This window comes from Dermacentor andersoni, unplaced genomic scaffold (assembly GCF_023375885.2).
Source record: "Dermacentor andersoni unplaced genomic scaffold, qqDerAnde1_hic_scaffold ctg00000094.1, whole genome shotgun sequence".
Classification (NCBI taxonomy): Eukaryota; Metazoa; Arthropoda; class Arachnida; order Ixodida; family Ixodidae; genus Dermacentor; species Dermacentor andersoni.
Window position 1 is genome coordinate 40344 of NW_027314802.1, and position 12487 is coordinate 52830.

Here is a 12487-nt window from a genome sequence, read left to right on the forward strand (position 1 = left end):
CGTGCTAAGCATGCCGATGCTGCTCTTTTTAGCACCCGCGCACGGATTTGTGCGAAAACGCGTTTTAAGCATGCACATGCATCTTTTGGTAGACGAGATTGAAGTTTTCTGCAAAACCACAAGATGTGCATGCAAATGGTGCTTTTCGCAGAACGCACACGTGGATTTCTACCAAACAACGTGCTAAGCATGCCGATGCTGCTCTTTTTAGCCCCCGCGCACGGATTCGTGCGAAAACGCGTTTTAAGCTTGCACATGCATCTTTTGGTAGACGCGGATGAAGTTTTCTGCAAAACCACAAGATGTGCATGCAAATGGTGCTCTTGGCAGAACGCGCACGTGGATTACTACCAAACGACGTGCTAAGCATGCCGATGCTGCTCTTTTTAGCACCCGCGCACGGATTCGTGCGAAAACGCGTTTTAAGCATGCACATGCATCTTTTGGTAGACGAGATTGAAGTTTTCTGCAAAACCACAAGATGTGCATGCAAATGGTGCTTTTCGCAGAACGCGCACGTGGATTTCTACCAAACAACGTGCTAAGCATGCCGATGCTGCTCTTTTTAGCACCCGCGCACGGATTCGTGCGAAAACGCGTTTTAAGCATGCACATGCATCTTTTGGTAGACGAGATTGAAGTTTTCTGCAAAACCACAAGATGTGCATGCAAATGGTGCTTTTGGCAGAACGCGCACGTGGATTTCTACCAAACGACGTGCTAAGCATGCCGATGCTGCTCTTTTTAGCACCCGCGCACGGATTCGCGCGAAAACGCGTTTTAAGCATGCACATGCATCGTTTGGTAGACGCGGATGAAGTTTTCTGCAAAACCACAAGATGTGCATGCAAATGGTGCTTTTGGCAGAACGCGCACGTGGATTTCTATCAAACGACGTGCTAAGCATGCCGATGCTGCTCTTTTTAGCACCCGCGCACGGATTCGTGCGAAAACGCGTTTTAAGCTTGCACATGCATCTTTTGGTAGACGCGGATGAAGTTTTCTGCAAAACCACAAGATGTGCATGCAAATGGTGCTTTTGGCAGAACGCGCACGTGGATTTCTACCAAACGACGTGCTAAGCATGCCGATGCTGCTCTTTTTAGCACCCGCGCACGGATTCGTGCGAAAACACGTTTTAAGCATGCACATGCATCTTTTGGTAGACGCGGATGAAGTTTTCTGCAAAACCATATGATGTGCATGCAAATGGTGCTCTTGGCAGAACGCGCACGTGGATTTCTACCAAACGACGTGCTAAGCATGCCGATGCTGCTCTTTTTAGCACCCGCGCACGGATTTGTGCGAAAACGCGTTTTAAGCATGCACATGCATCTTTTGGTAGACGAGATTGAAGTTTTCTGCAAAACCACAAGATGTGCATGCAAATGGTGCTTTTCGCAGAACGCGCACGTGGATTTCTACCAAACAACGTGCTAAGCATGCCGATGCTGCTCTTTTTAGCACCCGCGCACGGATTCGCGCGAAAACGCGTTTTAAGCATGCACATGCATCTTTTGGTAGACGCGGATGAAGTTTTCTGCAAAACCACAAGATGTGCATGCAAATGGTGCTTTTGGCAGAACGCGCACGTGGATTTCTACCAAACGACGTGCTAAGCATGCCGATGCTGCTCTTTTTAGCACCCGCGCACGGATTTGTGCGAAAACGCGTTTTAAGCATGCACATGCATCTTTTGGTAGACGAGATTGAAGTTTTCTGCAAAACCACAACATGTGCATGCAAATGGTGCTTTTCGCAGAACGCGCACGTGGATTTCTACCAAACAACGTGCTAAGCATGCCGATGCTGCTCTTTTTAGCACCCGCGCACGGATTCGTGCGAAAACGCGTTTTAAGCATGCACATGCATCTTTTGGTAGACGCGGATGAAGTTTTCTGCAAAACCACAAGATGTGCATGCAAATGGTGCTTTTGGCAGAACGCGCACGTGGATTTCTACCAAACGACGTGCTAAGCATGCCGATGCTGCTCTTTTAGCACCCGCGCACGGATTCGTGCGAAAACGCGTTTGAAGCATGCACATGCATCTTTTGGTAGACGCGGATGAAGTTTTCTGCAAAACCACAAGATGTGCATGCAAATGGTGCTCTTGGCAGAACGCGCACGTGGATTTCTACCAAACGACGTGCTAAGCATGCCGATGCTGCTCTTTTTAGCACCCGCGCACGGATTTGTGCGAAAACGCGTTTTAAGCATGCACATGCATCTTTTGGTAGACGAGATTGAAGTTTTCTGCAAAACCACAAGATGTGCATGCAAATGGTGCTTTTCGCAGAACGCGCACGTGGATTTCTACCAAACAACGTGCTAAGCATGCCGATGCTGCTCTTTTTAGCACCCGCGCACGGATTCGCGCGAAAACGCGTTTTAAGCATGCACATGCATCTTTTGGTAGACGAGATTGAAGTTTTCTGTAAAACCACAAGATGTGCATGCAAATGGTGCTTTTCGCAGAACGCGCACGTGGATTTCTACCAAACAACGTGCTAAGCATGCCGATGCTGCTCTTTTTAGCACCCGCGCACGGATTCGTGCGAAAACGCGTTTTAAGCATGCACATGCATCTTTTGGTAGACGAGATTGAAGTTTTCTGCAAAACCACAAGATGTGCATGCAAATGGTGCTTTTCGCAGAACGCACACGTGGATTTCTACCAAACAACGTGCTAAGCATGCCGATGCTGCTCTTTTTAGCACCCGCGCACGGATTCGTGCGAAAACGCGTTTTAAGCATGCACATGCATCTTTTGGTAGACGAGATCGAAGTTTTCTGCAAAACCACAAGATGTGCATGCAAATGGTGCTTTTGGCAGAACGCGCACGTGGATTTCTACCAAACAACGTGCTAAGCATGCCGATGCTGCTCTTTTTAGCACCCGCGCACGGATTCGTGCGAAAACGCGTTTTAAGCTTGCACATGCATCTTTTGGTAGACGCGGATGAAGTTTTCTGCAAAACCACAAGATGTGCATGCAAATGGTGCTCTTGGCAGAACGCGCACGTGGATTACTACCAAACGACGTGCTAAGCATGCCGATGCTGCTCTTTTTAGCACCCGCGCACGGATTCGTGCGAAAACGCGTTTTAAGCATGCACATGCATCTTTTGGTAGACGAGATTGAAGTTTTCTGCAAAACCACAAGATGTGCATGCAAATGGTGCTTTTGGCAGAACGCGCACGTGGATTTCTACCAAACGACGTGCTAAGCATGCCGATGCTGCTCTTTTTAGCACCCGCGCACGGATTCGCGCGAAAACGCGTTTTAAGCATGCACATGCATCGTTTGGTAGACGCGGATGAAGTTTTCTGCAAAACCACAAGATGTGCATGCAAATGGTGCTTTTGGCAGAACGCGCACGTGCATTTCTACCAAACGACGTGCTAAGCATGCCGATGCTGCTCTTTTTAGCACCCGCGCACGGATTCGTGCGAAAACGCGTTTTAAGCTTGCACATGCATCTTTTGGTAGACGCGGATGAAGTTTTCTGCAAAACCACAAGATGTGCATGCAAATGGTGCTTTTGGCAGAACGCGCACGTGGATTTCTACCAAACGACGTGCTAAGCATGCCGATGCTGCTCTTTTTAGCACCCGCGCACGGATTCGTGCGAAAACACGTTTTAAGCATGCAAATGCATCTTTTGGTAGACGCGGATGAAGTTTTCTGCAAAACCATATGATGTGCATGCAAATGGTGCTCTTGGCAGAACGCGCACTTGGATTTCTACCAAACGACGTGCTAAGCATGCCGATGCTGCTCTTTTTAGCACCCGCGCACGGATTTGTGCGAAAACGCGTTTTAAGCATGCACATGCATCTTTTGGTAGACGAGATTGAAGTTTTCTCCAAAACCACAAGATGTGCATGCAAATGGTGCTTTTCGCAGAACGCGCACGTGGATTTCTACCAAACAACGTGCTAAGCATGCCGATGCTGCTCTTTTTAGCACCCGCGCACGGTTTCGTGCGAAAACGCGTTTTAAGCATGCACATGCATCTTTTGGTAGACGAGATTGAAGTTTTCTGCAAAACCACAAGATGTGCATGCAAATGGTGCTTTTGGCAGAACGCGCACGTGGATTTCTACCAAACAACGTGCTAAGCATGCCGATGCTGCTCTTTTTAGCACCCGCGCACGGATTTGTGCGAAAATGCGTTTTAAGCATGCACATGCATCTTTTGGTAGACGAGATTGAAGTTTTCTGCAAAACCACAAGATGTGCATGCAAATGGTGCTTTTCGCAGAACGCACACGTGGATTTCTACCAAACAACGTGCTAAGCATGCCGATGCTGCTCTTTTTAGCACCCGCGCACGGATTCGTGCGAAAACGCGTTTTAAGCTTGCACATGCATCTTTTGGTAGACGCGGATGAAGTTTTCTGCAAAACCACAAGATGTGCATGCAAATGGTGCTCTTGGCAGAACGCGCACGTGGATTACTACCAAACGACGTGCTAAGCATGCCGATGCTGCTCTTTTTAGCACCCGCGCACGGATTCGTGCGAAAACGCGTTTTAAGCATGCACATGCATCTTTTGGTAGACGAGATTGAAGTTTTCTGCAAAACCACAAGATGTGCATGCAAATGGTGCTTTTGGCAGAACGCGCACGTGGATTTCTACCAAACGACGTGCTAAGCATGCCGATGCTGCTCTTTTTAGCACCCGCGCACGGATTCGCGCGAAAACGCGTTTTAAGCATGCACATGCATCGTTTGGTAGACGCGGATGAAGTTTTCTGCAAAACCACAAGATGTGCATGCAAATGGTGCTTTTGGCAGAACGCGCACGTGGATTTCTACCAAACGACGTGCTAAGCATGCCGATGCTGCTCTTTTTAGCACCCGCGCACGGATTCGTGCGAAAACGCGTTTTAAGCTTGCACATGCATCTTTTGGTAGACGCGGATGAAGTTTTCTGCAAAACCACAAGATGTGCATGCAAATGGTGCTTTTGGCAGAACGCGCACGTGGATTTCTACCAAACGACGTGCTAAGCATGCCGATGCTGCTCTTTTTAGCACCCGCGCACGGATTCGTGCGAAAACACGTTTTAAGCATGCACATGCATCTTTTGGTAGACGCGGATGAAGTTTTCTGCAAAACCATATGATGTGCATGCAAATGGTGCTCTTGGCAGAACGCGCATGTGGATTTCTACCAAACGACGTGCTAAGCATGCCGATGCTGCTCTTTTTAGCACCCGCGCACGGATTTGTGCGAAAACGCGTTTTAAGCATGCACATGCATCTTTTGGTAGACGAGATTGAAGTTTTCTGCAAAACCACAAGATGTGCATGCAAATGGTGCTTTTGGCAGAACGCGCACGTGGATTTCTACCAAACGACGGGCTAAGCATGCCGATGCTGCTCTTTTTAGCACCCGCGCACGGATTCGCGCGAAAACGCGTTTTAAGCATGCACATGCATCTTTTGGTAGACGCGGATGAAGTTTTCTGCAAAACCACAAGATGTGCATGCAAATGGTGCTTTTGGCAGAACGCGCACGTGGATTTCTACCAAACGAGGTGCTAAGCATGCCGATGCTGCTCTTTTTAGCACCCGCGCACGGATTCGTGCGAAAACGCGTTTTAAGCTTGCACATGCATCTTTTGGTAGACGCGGATGAAGTTTTCTGCAAAACCACAAGATGTGCATGCAAATGGTGCTTTTGGCAGAACGCGCACGTGGATTTCTACCAAACGACGTGCTAAGCATGCCGATGCTGCTCTTTTTAGCACCCGCGCACGGATTCGTGCGAAAACACGTTTTAAGCATGCACATGCATCTTTTGGTAGACGCGGATGAAGTTTTCTGCAAAACCATATGATGTGCATGCAAATGGTGCTCTTGGCAGAACGCGCACGTGGATTTCTACCAAACGACGTGCTAAGCATGCCGATGCTGCTCTTTTTAGCACCCGCGCACGGATTTGTGCGAAAACGCGTTTTAAGCATGCACATGCATCTTTTGGTAGACGAGATTGAAGTTTTCTGCAAAACCACAAGATGTGCATGCAAATGGTGCTTTTCGCAGAACGCGCACGTGGATTTCTACCAAACAACGTGCTAAGCATGCCGATGCTGCTCTTTTTAGCACCCGCGCACGGATTCGTGCGAAAACGCGTTTTAAGCATGCACATGCATCTTTTGGTAGACGAGATTGAAGTTTTCTGCAAAACCACAAGATGTGCATGCAAATGGTGCTTTTGGCAGAACGCGCACGTGGATTTCTACCAAACAACGTGCTAAGCATGCCGATGCTGCTCTTTTTAGCACCCGCGCACGGATTTGTGCGAAAACGCGTTTTAAGCATGCACATGCATCTTTTGGTAGACGAGATTGAAGTATTCTGCAAAACCACAAGATGTGCATGCAAATGGTGCTTTTCGCAGAACGCACACGTGGATTTCTACCAAACAACGTGCTAAGCATGCCGATGCTGCTCTTTTTAGCACCCGCGCACGGATTCGTGCGAAAACGCGTTTTAAGCTTGCACATGCATCTTTTGGTAGACGCGGATGAAGTTTTCTGCAAAACCACAAGATGTGCATGCAAATGGTGCTCTTGGCAGAACGCGCACGTGGATTACTACCAAACGACGTGCTAAGCATGCCGATGCTGCTCTTTTTAGCACCCGCGCACGGATTCGTGCGAAAACGCGTTTTAAGCATGCACATGCATCTTTTGGTAGACGAGATTGAAGTTTTCTGCAAAACCACAAGATGTGCATGCAAATGGTGCTTTTCGCAGAACGCGCACGTGGATTTCTACCAAACAACGTGCTAAGCATGCCGATGCTGCTCTTTTTAGCACCCGCGCACGGATTCGTGCGAAAACGCGTTTTAAGCATGCACATGCATCTTTTGGTAGACGAGATTGAAGTTTTCTGCAAAACCACAAGATGTGCATGCAAATGGTGCTTTTGGCAGAACGCGCACGTGGATTTCTACCAAACGACGTGCTAAGCATGCCGATGCTGCTCTTTTTAGCACCCGCGCACGGATTCGCGCGAAAACGCGTTTTAAGCATGCACATGCATCGTTTGGTAGACGCGGATGAAGTTTTCTGCAAAACCACAAGATGTGCATGCAAATGGTGCTTTTGGCAGAACGCGCACGTGGATTTCTATCAAACGACGTGCTAACCATGCCGATGCTGCTCTTTTTAGCACCCGCGCACGGATTCGTGCGAAAACGCGTTTTAAGCTTGCACATGCATCTTTTGGTAGACGCGGATGAAGTTTTCTGCAAAACCACAAGATGTGCATGCAAATGGTGCTTTTGGCAGAACGCGCACGTGGATTTCTACCAAACGACGTGCTAAGCATGCCGATGCTGCTCTTTTTAGCACCCGCGCGCGGATTCGTGCGAAAACACGTTTTAAGCATGCACATGCATCTTTTGGTAGACGCGGATGAAGTTTTCTGCAAAACCATATGATGTGCATGCAAATGGTGCTCTTGGCAGAACGCGCACGTGGATTTCTACCAAACGACGTGCTAAGCATGCCGATGCTGCTCTTTTTAGCACCCGCGCACGGATTTGTGCGAAAACGCGTTTTAAGCATGCACATGCATCTTTTGGTAGACGAGATTGAAGTTTTCTGCAAAACCACAAGATGTGCATGCAAATGGTGCTTTTCGCAGAACGCGCACGTGGATTTCTACCAAACAACGTGCTAAGCATGCCGATGCTGCTCTTTTTAGCACCCGCGCACGGATTCGTGCGATAACGCGTTTTAAGCATGCACATGCATCTTTTGGTAGACGAGATTGAAGTTTTCTGCAAAACCACAAGATGTGCATGCAAATGGTGCTTTTGGCAGAACGCGCACGTGGATTTCTACCAAACGACGTGCTAAGCATGCCGATGCTGCTCTTTTTAGCACCCGCGCACGGATTCGCGCGAAAACGCGTTTTAAGCATGCACATGCATCTTTTGGTAGACGCGGATGAAGTTTTCTGCAAAACCACAAGATGTGCATGCAAATGGTGCTTTTGGCAGAACGCGCACGTGGATTTCTACCAAACGACGTGCTAAGCATGCCGATGCTGCTCTTTTTAGCACCCGCGCACGGATTTGTGCGAAAACGCGTTTTAAGCATGCACATGCATCTTTTGGTAGACGAGATTGAAGTTTTCTGCAAAACCACAACATGTGCATGCAAATGGTGCTTTTCGCAGAACGCGCACGTGGATTTCTACCAAACAACGTGCTAAGCATGCCGATGCTGCTCTTTTTAGCACCCGCGCACGGATTCGTGCGAAAACGCGTTTTAAGCTTGCACATGCATCTTTTGGTAGACGCGGATGAAGTTTTCTGCAAAACCACAAGATGTGCATGCAAATGGTGCTTTTCGCAGAACGCGCACGTGGATTTCTACCAAACAACGTGCTAAGCATGCCGATGCTGCTCTTTTTAGCACCCGCGCACGGATTCGTGCGAAAACGCGTTTTAAGCATGCACATGCATCTTTTGGTAGACGAGATTGAAGTTTTCTGCAAAACCACAAGATGTGCATGCAAATGGTGCTTTTGGCAGAACGCGCACGTGGATTTCTACCAAACGACGTGCTAAGCATGCCGATGCTGCTCTTTTTAGCACCCGCGCACGGATTCGCGCGAAAACGCGTTTTAAGCATGCACATGCATCTTTTGGTAGACGAGATTGAAGTTTTCTGCAAAACCATAAGATGTGCATGCAAATGGTGCTTTTCGCAGTACGCGCACGTGGATTTCTACCAAACAACGTGCTAAGCATGCCGATGCTGCTCTTTTTAGCACCCGCGCACGGATTCGTGCGAAAACGCGTTTTAAGCATGCACATGCATCTTTTGGTAGACGAGATTGAAGTTTTCTGCAAAACCACAAGATGTGCATGCAAATGGTGCTTTTCGCAGAACGCCCACGTGGATTTCTACCAAACAACGTGCTAAGCATGCCGATGCTGCTCTTTTTAGCACCCGCGCACGGATTTGTGCGAAAACGCGTTTTAAGCATGCACATGCATCTTTTGGTAGACGAGATTGAAGTTTTCTGCAAAACCATAAGATGTGCATGCAAATGGTGCTTTTCGCAGAACGCGCACGTGGATTTCTACCAAACAACGTGCTAAGCATGCCGATGCTGCTCTTTTTAGCACCCGCGCACGGATTCGTGCGAAAACGCGTTTTAAGCATGCACATGCATCTTTTGGTAGACGAGATTGAAGTTTTCTGCAAAACCACAAGATGTGCATGCAAATGGTGCTTTTCGCAGAACGCCCACGTGGATTTCTACCAAACAACGTGCTAAGCATGCCGATGCTGCTCTTTTTAGCACCCGCGCACGGATTTGTGCGAAAACGCGTTTTAAGCATGCACATGCATCTTTTGGTAGACGAGATTGAAGTTTTCTGCAAAACCATAAGATGTGCATGCAAATGGTGCTTTTCGCAGTACGCGCACGTGGATTTCTACCAAACAACGTGCTAAGCATGCCGATGCTGCTCTTTTTAGCACCCGCGCACGGATTCGTGCGAAAACGCGTTTTAAGCATGCACATGCATCTTTTGGTAGACGAGATTGAAGTTTTCTGCAAAACCACAAGATGTGCATGCAAATGGTGCTTTTGGCAGAACGCGCACGTGGATTTCTACCAAACGACGTGCTAAGCATGCCGATGCTGCTCTTTTTAGCACCCGCGCACGGATTCGCGCGAAAACGCGTTTTAAGCATGCACATGCATCGTTTGGTAGACGCGGATGAAGTTTTCTGCAAAACCACAAGATGTGCATGCAAATGGTGCTTTTGGCAGAACGCGCACGTGGATTTCTACCAAACGACGTGTTAAGCATGCCGATGCTGCTCTTTTTAGCACCCGCGCACGGATTTGTGCGAAAACGCGTTTTAAGCATGCACATGCATCTTTTGGTAGACGAGATTGAAGTTTTCTGCAAAACCACAAGATGTGCATGCAAATGGTGCTTTTCGCAGAACGCGCACGTGGATTTCTACCAAACAACGTGCTAAGCATGCCGATGCTGCTCTTTTTAGCACCCGCGCACGGATTCGTGCGAAAACGCGTTTTAAGCTTGCACATGCATCTTTTGGTAGACGCGGATGAAGTTTTCTGCAAAACCACAAGATGTGCATGCAAATGGTGCTTTTGGCAGAACGCGCACGTGGATTTCTACCAAACGACGTGTTAAGCATGCCGATGCTGCTCTTTTTAGCACCCGCGCACGGATTTGTGCGAAAACGCGTTTTAAGCATGCACATGCATCTTTTGGTAGACGAGATTGAAGTTTTCTGCAAAACCACAAGATGTGCATGCAAATGGTGCTTTTCGCAGAACGCGCACGTGGATTTCTACCAAACAACGTGCTAAGCATGCCGATGCTGCTCTTTTTAGCACCCGCGCACGGATTCATGCGAAAACGCGTTTGAAGCATGCACATGCATCTTTTGGTAGACGCGGATGAAGTTTTCTGCAAAACCACAAGATGTGCATGCAAATGGTGCTCTTGGCAGAACGCGCACGTGGATTTCTACCAAACGACGTGCTAACCATGCCGATGCTGCTCTTTTTAGCACCCGCGCACGGATTTGTGCGAAAACGCGTTTTAAGCATGCACATACATCTTTTGGTAGACGAGATTGAAGTTTTCTGCAAAACCACAAGATGTGCATGCAAATGGTGCTTTTGGCAGAACGCGCACGTGGATTTCTACCAAACAACGTGCTAAGCATGCCGATGCTGCTCTTTTTAGCACCCGCGCACGGATTCGTGCGAAAACGCGTTTTAAGCTTGCACATGCATCTTTTGGTAGACGCGGATGAAGTTTTCTGCAAAACCACAAGATGTGCATGCAAATGGTGCTCTTGGCAGAACGCGCACGTGGATTACTACCAAACGACGTGCTAAGCATGCCGATGCTGCTCTTTTTAGCACCCGCGCACGGATTCGTGCGAAAACGCGTTTTAAGCATGCACATGCATCTTTTGGTAGACGAGATTGAAGTTTTCTGCAAAACCACAAGATGTGCATGCAAATGGTGCTTTTGGCAGAACGCGCACGTGGATTTCTACCAAACGACGTGCTAAGCATGCCGATGCTGCTCTTTTTAGCACCCGCGCACGGATTCGCGCGAAAACGCGTTTTAAGCATGCACATGCATCGTTTGGTAGACGCGGATGAAGTTTTCTGCAAAACCACAAGATGTGCATGCAAATGGTGCTTTTGGCAGAACGCGCACGTGCATTTCTACCAAACGACGTGCTAAGCATGCCGATGCTGCTCTTTTTAGCACCCGCGCACGGATTCGTGCGAAAACGCGTTTTAAGCTTGCACATGCATCTTTTGGTAGACGCGGATGAAGTTTTCTGCAAAACCACAAGATGTGCATGCAAATGGTGCTTTTGGCAGAACGCGCACGTGGATTTCTACCAAACGACGTGCTAAGCATGCCGATGCTGCTCTTTTTAGCACCCGCGCACGGATTCGTGCGAAAACACGTTTTAAGCATGCAAATGCATCTTTTGGTAGACGCGGATGAAGTTTTCTGCAAAACCATATGATGTGCATGCAAATGGTGCTCTTGGCAGAACGCGCACTTGGATTTCTACCAAACGACGTGCTAAGCATGCCGATGCTGCTCTTTTTAGCACCCGCGCACGGATTTGTGCGAAAACGCGTTTTAAGCATGCACATGCATCTTTTGGTAGACGAGATTGAAGTTTTCTCCAAAACCACAAGATGTGCATGCAAATGGTGCTTTTCGCAGAACGCGCACGTGGATTTCTACCAAACAACGTGCTAAGCATGCCGATGCTGCTCTTTTTAGCACCCGCGCACGGTTTCGTGCGAAAACGCGTTTTAAGCATGCACATGCATCTTTTGGTAGACGAGATTGAAGTTTTCTGCAAAACCACAAGATGTGCATGCAAATGGTGCTTTTGGCAGAACGCGCACGTGGATTTCTACCAAACAACGTGCTAAGCATGCCGATGCTGCTCTTTTTAGCACCCGCGCACGGATTTGTGCGAAAATGCGTTTTAAGCATGCACATGCATCTTTTGGTAGACGAGATTGAAGTTTTCTGCAAAACCACAAGATGTGCATGCAAATGGTGCTTTTCGCAGAACGCACACGTGGATTTCTACCAAACAACGTGCTAAGCATGCCGATGCTGCTCTTTTTAGCACCCGCGCACGGATTCGTGCGAAAACGCGTTTTAAGCTTGCACATGCATCTTTTGGTAGACGCGGATGAAGTTTTCTGCAAAACCACAAGATGTGCATGCAAATGGTGCTCTTGGCAGAACGCGCACGTGGATTACTACCAAACGACGTGCTAAGCATGCCGATGCTGCTCTTTTTAGCACCCGCGCACGGATTCGTGCGAAAACGCGTTTTAAGCATGCACATGCATCTTTTGGTAGACGAGATTGAAGTTTTCTGCAAAACCACAAGATGTGCATGCAAAT